Source organism: Prunus mume, linkage group LG3 (genome assembly GCF_029339155.1).
Source record: "Prunus mume cultivar Tortuosa linkage group LG3, ASM2933915v1, whole genome shotgun sequence".
NCBI classification, from domain to species: domain Eukaryota; kingdom Viridiplantae; phylum Streptophyta; class Magnoliopsida; order Rosales; family Rosaceae; genus Prunus; species Prunus mume.
The window spans coordinates 12,880,031-12,894,712 of record NC_142700.1 but is presented as its reverse complement, the minus strand read 5'-3'; the positions used below and the strand labels follow the sequence as shown (position 1 = coordinate 12,894,712).

The following is a 14,682-nucleotide window of genomic DNA, read 5'->3' as shown; positions in this document are numbered from 1 at the left end:
TTAAGTTGTTTTCTTGTTGATGATTCTTCTAAGAAAATATTCAAAATTGATAGCAATAAAGTTCAACCACTTGCATCTTCCGTGTTAACAACTACTTGCTAAATATATTGATAACCAAAGATGTGGACCCCACCACCTTGTTCTGTTTATTTTGTCAATCTTTTGGTAATAATCAAACATGATTAGGAACATCAATTCTTTGTTACCTCCATGATTAGTAACAAACTAATGTTTTTGTTTCCAAACTCGTTAATTACAAATATTTTTTGAATACAATATCCATCGAAAGTAAGTAATCAGTTATCAATAACCACTTGCATCTAATTTTTTGATTTTCTTATAGTTAGCTTGAAAGCGATGCAGTTATAAGGGATTCTGAAAGGAAGAATGCGCGAAGACATTAGTATTTTCATTTGATTTTCTTGTTTATTTAATGAAGGTTTGGGAAAGACAGATTGCAATTCGCCTACTCAAACTCAAATCATGCGTGTTTGGTGACAATGAACGTATGGCTCTGATTTTGACACGTTCCCTCTCAGAAACAGAAAAACATTCTTCCACTTTTACCCTTCTTCTTTTCCTCATATACACAATTACAATGCGTGAGGAGGACAGTTGACACGATGAGTCTTCTTGTAATTAAGCTCTCCAAATTTGCTTTTTCTACTGGCCATATAAAAATGAGGAAGGATTCAAGGTCGGCGATGATCCACATAAAAAATGAGGACATGCGAGTTTGGTATGAATTATATATAGTTGCCAAATTGGCTTTTTCTACTGTCCATGTATTCGCTTCATCGCATTCACAGATGAACGGCATTGGCTAACCTTCCTTTTATGGATAAGCCTCCAAGTCCAAGACTTCTTAGCGGCAACTTCTTTTCCTACTTGTTGCTCACGGAAAATACATCATCACATGCTGTGTCGTTTATGATGGAGTATCTATTCTATATGCACATTTATATGAATATACTGTAACAACATTCCCGCTCACTTAAGGACATAAAAATGAGGATATATAAGCTTCTTAAAAATGAGGTTATTGAATTTATCCAATGATAAATGGTAACCGATCTACTTTAAACCCTCACTCATGATCTATGTGTTACTAAAATAAACTATAATTATTTTGACCGACAAAGTAAAAATGGGCTTTTGTCTGTTTGGCAAAAATGTATATCCATGTATATATTTTTTTCTTTGTGAACTGGGGTTGGGAGGGCAATGCACCCCAAAAGCAACTACACAGAATTAGAAATACTAAGAGATCCTCAAAATAGCAGGGGCCTTAGTCCAAATCATAACTCCAGTTAGCTAATTAGACCCACACTATCATTTCCCAGGAAAAATAAGTAGAATCAGGAAGTACCCACCGGATATCGCATATTAGGCGTTATCCGGGTTTGACATGTTCGGACAGTCGGATTGACTCAAATTTAATATATGTTGATCTAGACATTCTTAGGATTATGTAGGATTTCACGGATTGTGAATTGGAGCCCCGGATGTTCCGATTCAATAACTTAAAGTTTGAGTTAAACGACAACCGTCTGATCATACGATCGCGGGCAATCCGACCGTTCGATCCAAACCAAACTTGCAGGACGTGTATTCTAAACCTTGTGGAACCCACAGGAACTTCTAGATCAGAAATCGGAGGTCGTGGGCCCCATGGGCCCGGTTGACCTAATTTGGAAAGTTTGACTGCTCGGTTGACCTAGCGTCTTCCGATGCTATCTCTTCATCCGAAACACGCAGTTAGACTTTAGGAATGTCTCGTTCCTCGTACTTTACTTGTAAGCCGGGAGCCTAGGATTTTAATTTAAAGTTTCCGTTCAAAGCATTTTGTATTAATTTCGTACCCGTTTTCAAATAGGTGCTTCGACTACTGCAGTGACCCTCTCAGGATCAAGCAGTGTGGGACTACTTGTGAGTGGACTTTGTTTTTAAATAATAGGGGGTTTCACTAAAATACCCAAAATGGGGGCTGAAATTATAAAAAAAACCCAACACCCAAAACCCATCATTACACACACTCAAAACCCATTTATAAACACACCCAAAAAATATACAATTGTTGATTTTGGGTGTGTTTCTATGTTTAAATAGTGTTTGGGTTTTTTTTATAAATACATGTTTAGGATTGTGTTTATTTATAAATTTGTATAAATAATAAGCATGGTTTTTTTATGGAAAAATTATGCATAATGTTTTAATGGTTTATTGAATGTATTATATATTCAATTGCTGAACTTGATGTTTTTATATAGCAATTGCAATATATTTTTGGGTTTTGGCATATTTGAGTGTATATATATATATATATATATATGGATTTTGACAATTTCTATCTATGTTGGTTATGTGTGGGGTACTTGGGTTGTTGATGTGAGATTTTGGAAAGAATTGTGATTATAGTATGTCAGTTGAAGTGCTATACGCACTACCTTATGTACACCACCCAGATTACGGAAATTATGGAATAGAAGTGGATTATTGAGATACTTGGATATGTTGGAATCCCGCACCTTGACGGGGTGTTTCGTAAACCCTTAGCGGGGTAGTCAGCGCACGTAGTGTTGTAGAACAATCGAGTATAAAACCGAAATAACAGAATAATAAAAACAAATGAAATTGGCTTTATATAAATACAACTGAATCAATACAACATTAATATAAATTGTAGAATACTGACCTGAATTGTAGATAGAGTCCTGCAGAGTTGCTGTAACACCCCGACCCCAAATTTATCCAATGTTTTAATTTATTTAAGTGGAATTGAGAAATTACCCGTGGGATAGGGGTACTTTAGTTATTTTCTTATCCGAAAGGAATTTGGAAATTCCGGTTGCACCGTTGCGTAAAACACGGTGAGATGAGTTCGTAGACACGTAGTGGGCTCGAATCGGAGTTGTAACGAGAGAGATATGATCAAATGAAGCTCAGTGGCATAATTGTAAATATTTTGAAATGGATTTTTGGTTAAAAGACAGAATTGCCCCCGTCTCTCTCTCTCTCTCTCTCTCTCTCTCTCTCTCCCCCGCGTCTCTCCCTCTCTCCTCTGGTTTCGCGGCGCCACGGCCACGTTTTGGCCGGCCGTGCTCTCGTCCGACCACCAAACTTGAGGCGGTACCAAAATGACCGGCCGCCGTCCTCTTCCTACCCCAGCCAGGTCTCACCTCCAGCCGTCGGGATTTCGCGGAAAATCAAGAAAACAGCTCGGTTTAGCGAAACCGCGGCCGTTCTCCTTCGTCCGGCCACCGATTCCGGCAAGTGAGGTATGGTTTCTCACCTATTTTCTGAGCTCTAGCTGATGGTTGGGTAGGTTTGCATCGATTTTGAGTGTAGATGATCCGATTTTCGATTTAGGGTTTGGCCGATTTTGCAATCGCGATTCCGGCCACCTCCGGTCAATTTTTGGGGTATGCCCAAGAACAAAAGTGACTCCAAATTAGGTGTATTACCTAGGGTACGAGTCCTGGCTCACAATTTGGAAGTTTTCCGGCAATGCGATATCGCTTTAGACACCCACTGCCGGGCGTGTGGCGGCGCGTGGTGTATGGCTGAGGGGCATTTTTGTCCCGGTGTGATCCTCTCGATGTCACGAGCGCGTAGGTGTGCTCGGATCTCATTTTGGATACCGTTAGAGTTCCGAACGGATATCGCATATTGCGTATTTTCCGGGTTCGCTAGGTTTGGACCTTTGGATGGTCCTGAAGTTATAATATGTTGATCTAGGTATTACCAGGATCATGTAGGATTTGACGGATCGTAAAATGGAGTCTCGGATACTCCAGAAATGCCAACCCTAGGTTTAGGGTTTTAGTGACCGTCCGATCGTGCGATCGTGAGCAATCCGACCATCCGATCTGGACCAAACTTGCAGGACGTGTGTCCTAGACCTTGTAGAACCTATAGGAACTTTCGGATCATAATTTGGACGTCGTGGGCCCTGCGGGCTGTTTGACCGAGTTTGGGTAGTTTGACCCTGGGTTGACCGCTAGACTTTCGTTGTAGTTCTACCATCCCAGGAGGGTTAGAATGACCTTAACGACAGGTCTTGAGCGTTGTCGAGTTAAATGGTTTATATGCGAATTTAGGATATTATTATATAATTTAAATTGCGGAATTATCAGATATTATGCCAGGGTTGAGGTTTGTATAGGAGTAGAAATTATACATTATATATTAAATTGTGTGGATGTATAAAGGTAAATAAAGCGATTGAATGTTAGCTTACAGTGCTATACGCACTACCCCACGTACCCCCCATATTGTGATCATGTTGAGGCCTTTAAACCCGTGTGGCTGGTGAGAATGTAGCCAGGCCAAAGTGAACGGTATGATGGTGGTGAGAATGTAGCCGAGCCAAAGTGAGCGTATGAGGGCTGGTGAGAATGTAGCGAGCCCAGTGAGGTCACACGTGTCTTTGGATTAGCCGGCGTGTTGGCGGACCCCATACGTGGCGGGTGCGTCCGGCGTATGAGGAGATATGATTGTGTGAGGGTGGTGAGAATGTAGCGGGCCCGGTGTGGTCGCCGCGCGTCTTTGGATTAGCCGGCGTGTTGATAGACCTCATCACGTGGCACAGTGCGTCCCGACGTATGAGGAGATATGATTGTGTGAGGGTGGTGAGAATGTAGCCATGCCTAGTGTGAGTCGCCGCAGCGTGTTGGCACCCCATACGTGGCGGGTGCATCCTGACGTATGAGGAGATATGTGATTGGGTTTGGTGTGTTGTGATGGATAAATCCTAGAATGTATGAAATTGTATGGCGGTAATGGTTTATTTGATATTAGGAGCCAGGATAGATACGAAAGAGCTACGTGTGGCTTGATCCCTTAGTAGGGTACGTAGGCAGCCTGAAGTTACTAGGTGCAGCCACAGATTAGACCCCACTTAGGTGGTCTTATTGAGTTTGGTTTGGACCTCGTTGTTGGTCCCAAAACTTGGTTGAATTGAGGCTTGTCCTGGGGACTAAGTGAGTGAAGGTGTGCATAAATAGATTTTGAATTTATTATATGCATGTTTGATGCATTAAGTTATTTTAAAAACATTGTGGGCAGTTCTGCTAGAATCATTTGAAGGTCGGAGGCCCTTTTGTAAATTGCATGAGATTATATTGTGCGTGCTGCCGGTTAGGTTATAAAATATGTTTTATGCAGGTGGAAATTTTGGGGAAATGTTCAATTTACAGGAGACTACGAAATTTGCAGAAAGTCTCGTGCCCTTAATCCTCTATGGTAGCGAGGACATAGATTTAAGGAGTGAACCCGGCGTGGGTGTGATGTCGGGGTCTCCGAGGTTAAATCTCGGGTTAGAAATTTGGGATAGGTCTGTCATTGCAGTGTCCTTTAGATGATTTCTCATCTACCCCTTGTGCTTGTAGTTTGATAGGAGTCTGGTGAACAGTGGTATGAATTTTCTCAGGAAGTGTTTAAAATGTGAGAATGATAATACTGTTCAAAAGTATCTCTCTAGTTTGAACGTATTATCAATATATAAAGGTCTAACACATCTTCATCCAACAGTTATGTTAACTGTTTAACTTTTTCGAATTTCAGATTTTGGTTTTATCTTAATAAACAAATTTTCAATTAATAAAAATAAATTATTAATTAAATCAACAGAGCCCATCTTTTGACAATTATATATATATATATATTTATTTATTTATTTATCACACAAATATGTATATAATCCAAGCCCAAACCATAATGAGGCCCAACTTTGCCTCCACTAGGCTCATACTCTATTTAGTATTTCTAAAGTGTTGGTGTTTATAAACCATGGAAGGAAACACCTCTCTTCCAATGTGGGACTAAATGCAAGTGTATTTTCCTATACAAATGTTGGAATTTTAAAAGGTTTTAAAAATTTAACCGTTTTATTTAATTAATTATTTTGACTGTTTTATTTTATTTATTGTGGGGGTTATAAATATTTAATATTCATGTTTTATTTTTGGTTGGTGAATGCCTTAATTTTTTTTGTTAGTGAATGTTACATGTTTTTGGATGCCTATAAAAGGCCACTCCTCCTTCACATTTGATAGACACACAATACACTATCAGAATATCACATACACATTCTAATTCTCTTCTTTTCTACTTTTACATATATTCTCTACTTTATAATATTATTATTTTGGGCAATATCTGTCTATGAACGTGCTCATAGCGGATCTTGAGTTTGTGTACAAGGGGTCGTATCTTGGAGTCTTATAGACCGTCAGTACCTGCATGTAGGGAGGCTACAAAGGCTTTAGAATATCGTCTTTGACGTGCTTCACCGTACCAAACTCACCTTCTTACTTATTATTTATTTTGCTTTTCCTTACCTATTATTTTGTTTTCTTAAATTTCATTGTACCTTAAAACTTTCTATTTTTTTATTTATAAGTTATTTATAATATAAATGTTTTTGTATTTGGCTTTACAGAAAGAGGAAAACTATTATTTTTTACAACAACTCTAACAATACCCCACATTTGTATAGGAAAATTATAACGTGTGTAATTGAGAGAAAACTTTGATATAACACACATCAGGAGAGGTGTCTTTTGGACTTGAACCTACCCTAATGAATACTTATCGGATTTACTAGGTGACGCAGTGAATATAAAATCTTGAACTGTACGTGCTGGTAGAGTTAGTCCCCTAGTTGGACGGCTCGCAAGCAGCATTCACAAAGAAGTCCTTTCTACACAAATGGCACAATGTAAAATTTAAAAGGCTTAATTATTGATATGGTCCTTGAAACTCAATTTGAATCTCATGTTGTCATCTAAAACTCAATTTGTCACATTTTACCCCCTGAATCTCAATTCTCAGTCTCACTTTGTCCATATTCATTAACTCCATAAAAAACAGAATATTGAGTTGTGAAGAGCAAAATGTTGAAATTGATAACAGTCAAGCCATACGTTGATGCCCTATTCGTGTTATAAAAATCTTTCTATTAATTCATATTAGACTAGATATAATAACTTTCATGTACAAGGGTCACAAATTTCAAATTCCCAAAAATAATCATGAGAAATCACAGCAAAAAACACTAAAAAGATGCACAAGATGCATTGGATGAATATGTTAAAGCCAATTCTCCGCAAATTCTAATTCAAACAGAAGTTTTTTCTGCCATCTTGGGCCAAAACTGGGCCCAACATTTGGAGTATAAAAGTATTGTGTTCGGGCCTTCGAGCCACGGGCTGTATATGTATAAATAAACACCCGAGTTCGATATGATCCGACCCATTTCAGTTTCGGACTAAAACGGGTCGTCGTCGTCTTTTTCAGTCCTCAACTTCTTACGCAGAAGAGTGTAAAAGGAGGAAGAGAAGAGCAATGAGTGGAGAAGAATTAGAGGGCCCCCCAGAGCCAAAGCTCCTCCGTCTGCTTTATTTTTTCGGCGCTGGCTGTAAGTCGTGAATTTTCATTTCAATTTTAAGTCTTCTTCTTCTCCCTTTTTAAATGGTTGGCTGATTTGCACTGTTGGAATCTACAAATGGCGTGAGTTTCAGCGCAATTCCATTTTACAACAGCAGCAGCAGCAACAACAGCTCCCTGAAAATGCCGCAAATTCCCTTGAGTGATCTCCAGGTTTAAGGCAAATTTTCAAATTTTGTCACGGAATTTGGCAAGTAAGTTTGATCTTTGGCTTCATTTTGAGTTTGTAAGTGCTGCTCCAGCTAAATTATGTGGAAAATGGTGCAAGAATTCATGCCTTTCAATCTGTTTGAATATACGAAGTACCTATGTGTGCAAATTTCTTTGGCTTCATTTTGAGTTTGATCAAATTGCTAATCCGAGTATTCAGTGTACAAATTTGAATGGTAATGGGGATTGCCAAGATTTCGATTTTGTATACATTTGTGCTTCTTTTGTGACATTTTCTCTCTAGTTTATAGTTTGATTCGGGCAGTATACAACATTCTTGAGGATGACTCAAATAGCGAGGTGAGATTATTGGTGTGTGTGTGTGTATGGGCGCTGAAAAGAAAAAGGAAAAGGTGAAGGAGAGGGCAAAGAAAAGAGCAATGACAGCAGAACAAGTTAAAGAAAAAAATATGGCAAGGATTGCTTGTGAGAGGAGAAAAGATGGAGAAGTCTATGAAGATACTGAAGAGTTGACAGTTCTTCAAGGGCGGAATTGTAAGCAGAGATTAATGAAGGTAATTGCTCGGTAGCCAAGACAATACTAAATGGGTGGTGCTAGAGGCACCAACTTTGGGCACCAACTCTCTAATAGAGGTGGAGCCCGCCAATACACCGGGTCCCACGCTCTATTAGAGAGTTGGTGCCCAAAGTTGGTGCCTCTAGCATTTTCCATACTAAATTATAGCTAGAAGCAATTATGTAGTTCACCATATATAAATTAGAAACACATGACATATCACTCACAAACTTAGCATAAATAAATAGTATCGCTAAGCATACAATATTAAGTTCATGAGGAGGTCAAGAGAAGTGAGTTTTGGAGGGGGAGGAGTATTCAAATTACAGATGAAATCTGTTTAACATTGCACCATAATGCTTTGATATATGTAAAGAAACTGACGGTGGATAGAAAAAATGGGTAATTATTGCTTTTCATATTTGAGACAGGACTAAAGTTAAAATCTTGTATATTGCAAAATTATTTTCCTGATTCATAAACCAGCTTGTAAAATTTCTTCTTCTTGAGGCCAATTTGAAATCCGCACTATCTCACCCTCTGTTCTTGATCAGGCTTTAAACATTTAGGGAACCTTGCTAGATCAGTATATTAATTATTTTCCTTCATCTTTTCTAATCTGCTGCTTTTAAATGGCATCACCTTTTCCAATGTTGTTTGTTTGAGTGTGTTATTGAATTCTCTTTCTTCTTAATAGTTTGAAAGAAAAACTTCAACAAATGGACAAGCTGCTGCTCGAGGGGACATAGTCATGTCACGTATCTCAGCTTTTGAGAAACTGGATCTAGAGCTTATAAAGAGAGAAAAAATGCAGAAAGAATTTTCATTCGCAGACCAGATCAGAGCTGCCAAAAACAAAAGAATGGAATTAACTATGGAAGCCTCATCCTCTGTTCATGCAGCCAGCAAGAAACCAGGGGAGTATGCTTAAATTTCCACATCCCTAGCAGCAGTTGAAATAGAGGTGTATGGAGGGCAACTTTATTCTTGTTCTCTTCTTTAAAGAGGGACAATTTGCTTGTTTTTATGTAGCTTAATGTTCATTTGTTGATGGTTTGTAGGAAGAGAAAATATCGGACTCTTGGACACATTTTTCCAACCAGTCGCAAGAGTCTGGTCATTTGTTTTCAGGGCTTCATTCATGTTATATGGAAGAGGTCCATCTGGCGACAGTGCAACGTTTTTATGTGAAAAATTTGTTAGGTGAATTTGTCATGACCAGAAATTATATCATCCACTTTCAAGCACAGGAAATATCTGATTTGCCTTGCCAATGTCCATGCTGGTTGTGATATTGACTTTAGACAGTCGAGTTGTTATAAGCTTTATAGGATGTGTCATGATTTTTTTAACAGTAGTAAAAACCCTCACCGGTTTGGTTCTTCTCTTTTAGTTTGTAAACAATTTGATTGTTCTGCAGGGGTTGTGTGATGGATTCAAACTCCACAATAGAGACCCAAGCTTTTGTAAGTTCAATATGGAAGAAAGAAAACCATAAGTTGTGAGATTCGTAGTTTATTTTCTCCGAAATAAATTGGAGAGCAGCATCATATATTATATTTTCTTTTTTTCAAATCTATCAGAAACAGCATACTGAGGAGTTCATAATAATGTTGTAGATTTTTTCCTGCAGCTGAACTGGGTTATGGTATTGTATTTTCACTTGTCTGCATGAGTTTAGGGTTTCTTTTACCCCATAACTTTATGAACAGAACAACATATATCCTTTAAATTTGAGTCCGGTTACTTTGAAAGGAAGAAAAAAAAAAAGGAAAAGCAAACTGAAAATGCAAAATAAAAAGTACAATATTAATAATATATATCTACTCTCTAGAGCCTATCTTGTAGATTGTCTATGAATCGAAAATATGCATATCTCCATGTCTTGTTAATAACTAAAGAACCAAAGACTCCCCAAAATCCTACTATGAACCCCAACACAGCGAAAATATAAAACCATGGAAGTTGATGATGCCCATTGCCCTCGTCTTTGTTGTTCTTGTTATCTGCATCCATGTCCTTATTTGGTCTGCACTTATTTAAAAGTGGGGCACCACAAAGTTTTGGATTACCCTCAAAGGCAGAAGCGTTGAAGCTTTGGAGCTGGGTGCCTGTTGGTATTGGTCCTTCAAGATTATTGTAGGAGACATTAAATCTTCTCAAGAAACTAAGGCTCGCCAATGACGATGGGATTGTTCCAGACAAGTGATTCATGAAGAGGTTCAAAATCTCTAAATTTTTTAGGTTAGATATTTGGTCTGGAATAACGCCGGAGAAGTTGTTAGAATGAAGATCCAACTCGCAGAGAAGCTGCAATTCGCCGATCTCAGTAGGTATATGACCACTCATGTTATTGTTATATAAGTCTATTACTCCTGGAAAAGAAGACAATTTTCGAAAAAGTTGACTTTCAAGATTTATCCCGCCGAAGACAGACAATTCAAATTCATATTGGTCTTCTGCTTCATAAATCAACCTTGGTAGTCTACAAAGTTGCTTTGGAAATTCACCTGAAATTTGGTTGTCTGACAAGTCTATATAAAATAGTCTAGGAAGAGTCCCCAACCAACTTGGAATTGGCCCTGTGATTTGATTATCACCCAGTTGCAATATCTCTATATTCTTGAGCTTTGATAACCATACCGGTATTTGACCAGTGAGGTTAGAACTAGCCAAATTTAAAAACCGAAGATTTTGGAATCCGTCAAAATCAACCATGTCATCATCAAATGGCATTCCCTCACCTTCAAAGGCACTAGAAAGAATGAGTGTGTGAAGACTTTTGCAACTCATTAATATCTTCATTGCCCTTGTGAGGTTGGTGAATTGGTTGAAACTAATCGAGAGGAAGGATAAGGATTTCAATGAAAGAATTTCAGCTTGTATTTGTCCCTCTAGATGATTTTTACTCAATGCAATGGCTTTTAAGGACTGACATGAGTAAAGACTTACTGGAACCGTACCAGTGAAGTTATTGTTCCTTAGATCCAGTTTAGTAAGTTGACTAAGTTTGGAGAAATCAAGCATGGAGATATCTCCTTCCAAGTTGTTGGATCCCAAATGCAGTTCTACAAGGTTTGTGCAATTCATCAAAGATGGGGGCAAAGCACCTTCTAAATTGTTGAAATCAAAGGTCACAAACTTCAACTTGGAGAGCTTCCCCAAATGGAGAGGAAGCTCGCCGCTAAAATGATTAGAGTAGAGGTCAAGGATGGCAAGGTTTGTGAGGTTGACAATTTTATCACTAATGGCTCCATGTAGTGAATTGAGAGGTAATGCAATTTCTTCAAGTTTGGTAGCATTATAGATATCTTCTGGAAGTAATCCTGAGAGGTTATTGTGACTCACACGAAAAACCTGCAGTTTGGAACACTTCCCTAGCCCAGGAGCAAGGTTGCCACTGAATACATTGGAAGAAAAATCCAATAGCCTAAGGGAGGGAGAAGAATGGAGACAAATAGAGGACGGAACATACCCGGTGAAGGTATTGTTGCTGACATTGAAACTTGTCAACTTGCTAGCATGTTGGAAGAACGAAGATGGAATTGCACCAAAGAAGTTATTGCTAGACAAATCGACTGTCCGGATATTGCTGGATGGTAGAGAAAGTGGAAGCTTTCCAGAAAGACGGTTATAGCTCAAATCAAGGATCTCAAGTCGATTCAAAGACAAGAAGAACTGAGTTTCAAGTGAACCATATAGTGAATTGTGGGAAAGGTTCAAGTGGGTGAGATGTGTGAGATTTCCAAGTAAAGAGGGAGAGATACCTCCTTTAAGCCCTCTGGAAGGCAAGAGCAAATGGGTGACCCAACCATCTGCATCACAAGTGACGCCCTTCCAATGACAGCAATCAATGAATGTCCAATCTAAAGGAGGAGAAGAGAGAGTGGAGGCAAAGGACAGGAGGGAGCTGCGTTCAGTTTGTTTGCAGGCATGAATATTTGTAGATATAATGTAAGAGAATAAAAGGAAGAGAAGGAAGGCATGAGCCATTAGGTTATAAGCTTGCACTAGCATGTTGCTTTGTGTATGTGTCGTTGCTCACATGTATTTACATATATAAGAGCAACGATGCTTGAAAAGTATGCAAACATCACTGCAAATTGTGTGGTTGAAGAGATATTCCCATTATTGCCGCCAGAAGTGGACTTGACCTACTTAATTTAAAGTCCACAAGGCCTTCAAAGTGCTCAAAGTAAGAAATTTATATCATCCGCTTTCAAGCACAAGAAATATCTGATTTCCCTTGCCAGTATCCATGCTGGTTGCGTTACTTTATGACAGTTGAGTTAAATTGCAAATGTCTTACAACTTGTTTATTGCTTTCATTATGATGATAATTTTTCATGGAATTTGGAAGATAGATGGCGTTATTTTTCTTGCCAGATAGATGTGGCCTGAGTGTGACAGTGCCAGTCAAGCCTAATCCAACATTATACATTGAAGTCCTTCAAAGTTGTTTTCTTGTTGATGATTCTTCTAAGAAAATTCAAAATTGGAGGATAGTCATTCTTTCAAAGTTGTTTGCCCCATAAGAAGGCAACTACTATAATAACGTTTCTTGGTAGAGCAATAATGTTCAGCCCTCTGAGTGGGGACAGGTTAACAACTACTTGCCGAACATATTGATAGCAATCAAATGAGCCCCAACCAGGAATAAGTGAATTGTGTTGAGTTGTGGACAATGATTCTGGGTGGTGGGTGTTTGGATGTTGGCATGCGGATGTTGCATTTGTAGTGGAAGATAGCAGTTCTGTAATTTCGAGCAAGCTGCAAGCTAAAAGGCAGTTCTGTGAAAGTTGCATCTAATTTTTTGATTTTCTTATAGTTAGCTTGAAAGCAATGCAATTATAAAGGATTTTGAAAGGAAGAGTGTGCGAAGACTTGTGCAACACATTAGTATTTTCATTGCTCCTGTGACATTGGTCAATCTATTGCCACCAATTGAGATGAAGGACAAGTATTTCATTGGAAGAATCTGAGGTTGTGTGCCCCTCTAGATGATTTAAAATCAATTGAATTGCTTTCAGGGACCTACATGAGTAAAGGCTTATTGAAAACGTACCAGCAAAGTTATTGACTGTCTGGAAGTTGGCAAACGACCACCACACAATGCAAATTATTGATATTGAAACCCCTATATTCGTCCAAGTGATATTCCCACTAATGCCACCAGGAGATGACTTGATCTACAACGCCTTCAGAGAGAGGACATTTAGAAGTTTGTGTTTGTTGCCAAAAAGTAATAAATGCAAAGTTAAGTGCATCTTAAATGAATTCTCAAGCGCATCTTCCATGTCAATCAAAGTCCAAGTTGTTTTCTCGTTGAAAATTTTTCTAAGAAAATTGGAAGATGGTCATTCTTTCCAAGTTGTTTGCCGCACATGAAGGGAACTACATAAAAAAATATCACGTATCACTGACAAGTGGCAGTCATTCACAAAGAAGTCCTTTCTACACAAATGGCACAATGTAAAATTTAAAAGGATTAATTATTGATATGGCCCTTGAAACTCAATTTGAATCTCATTTTGCCATCTAAAATTCAATTTGTCACACTTTACCCCCTGAAACTCAATTCTCCGTCTCACTTTGTCCATATTCATTAACTCCATATAAAATAACAGAGTATTGAGTTGTGAAGAGCAAAATGTTGAAATTGATAACAGTCAAGCCATACGTTGATGCATTCATGTTATAAAAATCTTTTCTATTAATTCATATTAGACTAGATAAAATAACTTCCATGTATTAAGTAATCAAGGGTCACAAATTTCAAATTCCCAAAAATAAACAGTGTGAGAAATCACAGCTAAAAACACTAAAAATATGCACAAGACGCATCGGATGAATTTTTAAAGCCAAGATATGGAATCAAAGTCTCCTTCAATTCTCTGCAAATTCTAATTCAAAGTCTCAAAAGAGAAGTTTTTTCTGTCATCTTGGGCCAAAATTGGGCCCAACATTTGGAATATAAAAGTATTGTCTTCGGGCCTTCAAGGCATGGGCTGGACATGCATAAATAAACACCCGAGTTCGATATGATCCGACCCATTTCAGTTTCGGACTAAAACGGGTCGTCGTCGTCTTTCTCAGTTCTCTACTTCTCACACAGGAGAGTCTGTAAAAGGAAGAAGAGAAGAGCAATGAGTGGAGAAGAATTAGCGGGCACCTCAGCTCCAAAGCTCCTCCGTCTGCTTTATTTTGTCGGCGCTGGCTGTAAGTCATGAATTTTCATTTCAATTTTAAGTCTTCTTCTTCTCTCTTTTTAAATGGTTGGCTGATTTTAAATTCTGGGTAGTTATTTGCACTGTTGGAATCAACAAATGGCTTGAGTTTCAGCGCAAGTCCATTTTACAACAGCAGCAGCTCCCTAAAAATGCCGCAAATGCTCTTGAGTGATCTCCAGGTTTAAGGCAACTTTTCAATTTTTGTCATGGAATTTGGCAAGTAAGCTTGATCTTTGGCTTCGTTTTGAGTTTGTATGTGCTGCTCCAACTGAACTC

General features: G+C 38.5%; 1 long non-coding RNA gene and 2 pseudogenes across 2 annotated transcripts; 1 reads left to right on the top strand and 2 right to left on the bottom strand.

Annotated features, from left to right (window-relative positions):
* Positions 1–14,682, bottom strand: part of LOC148918776 (uncharacterized) — an 83,573-nt pseudogene that overhangs the window by 39,756 nt on the left and 29,135 nt on the right.
* On the top strand, positions 7,260–9,762 carry LOC103326083 (uncharacterized). Of its 2 annotated transcripts, none has more exons than XR_016125426.1 (3): positions 7,260–7,420; positions 7,524–8,174; positions 8,874–9,762. It is a non-coding gene; the product is annotated as an uncharacterized LOC103326083 (long non-coding RNA). The 2 variants fall into 2 exon arrangements; XR_016125427.1 differs by having other exon boundaries at positions 7,272–7,420; positions 7,518–8,174.
* LOC103326141 (tyrosine-sulfated glycopeptide receptor 1 pseudogene) lies at positions 9,965–12,225 on the bottom strand (annotated as a pseudogene).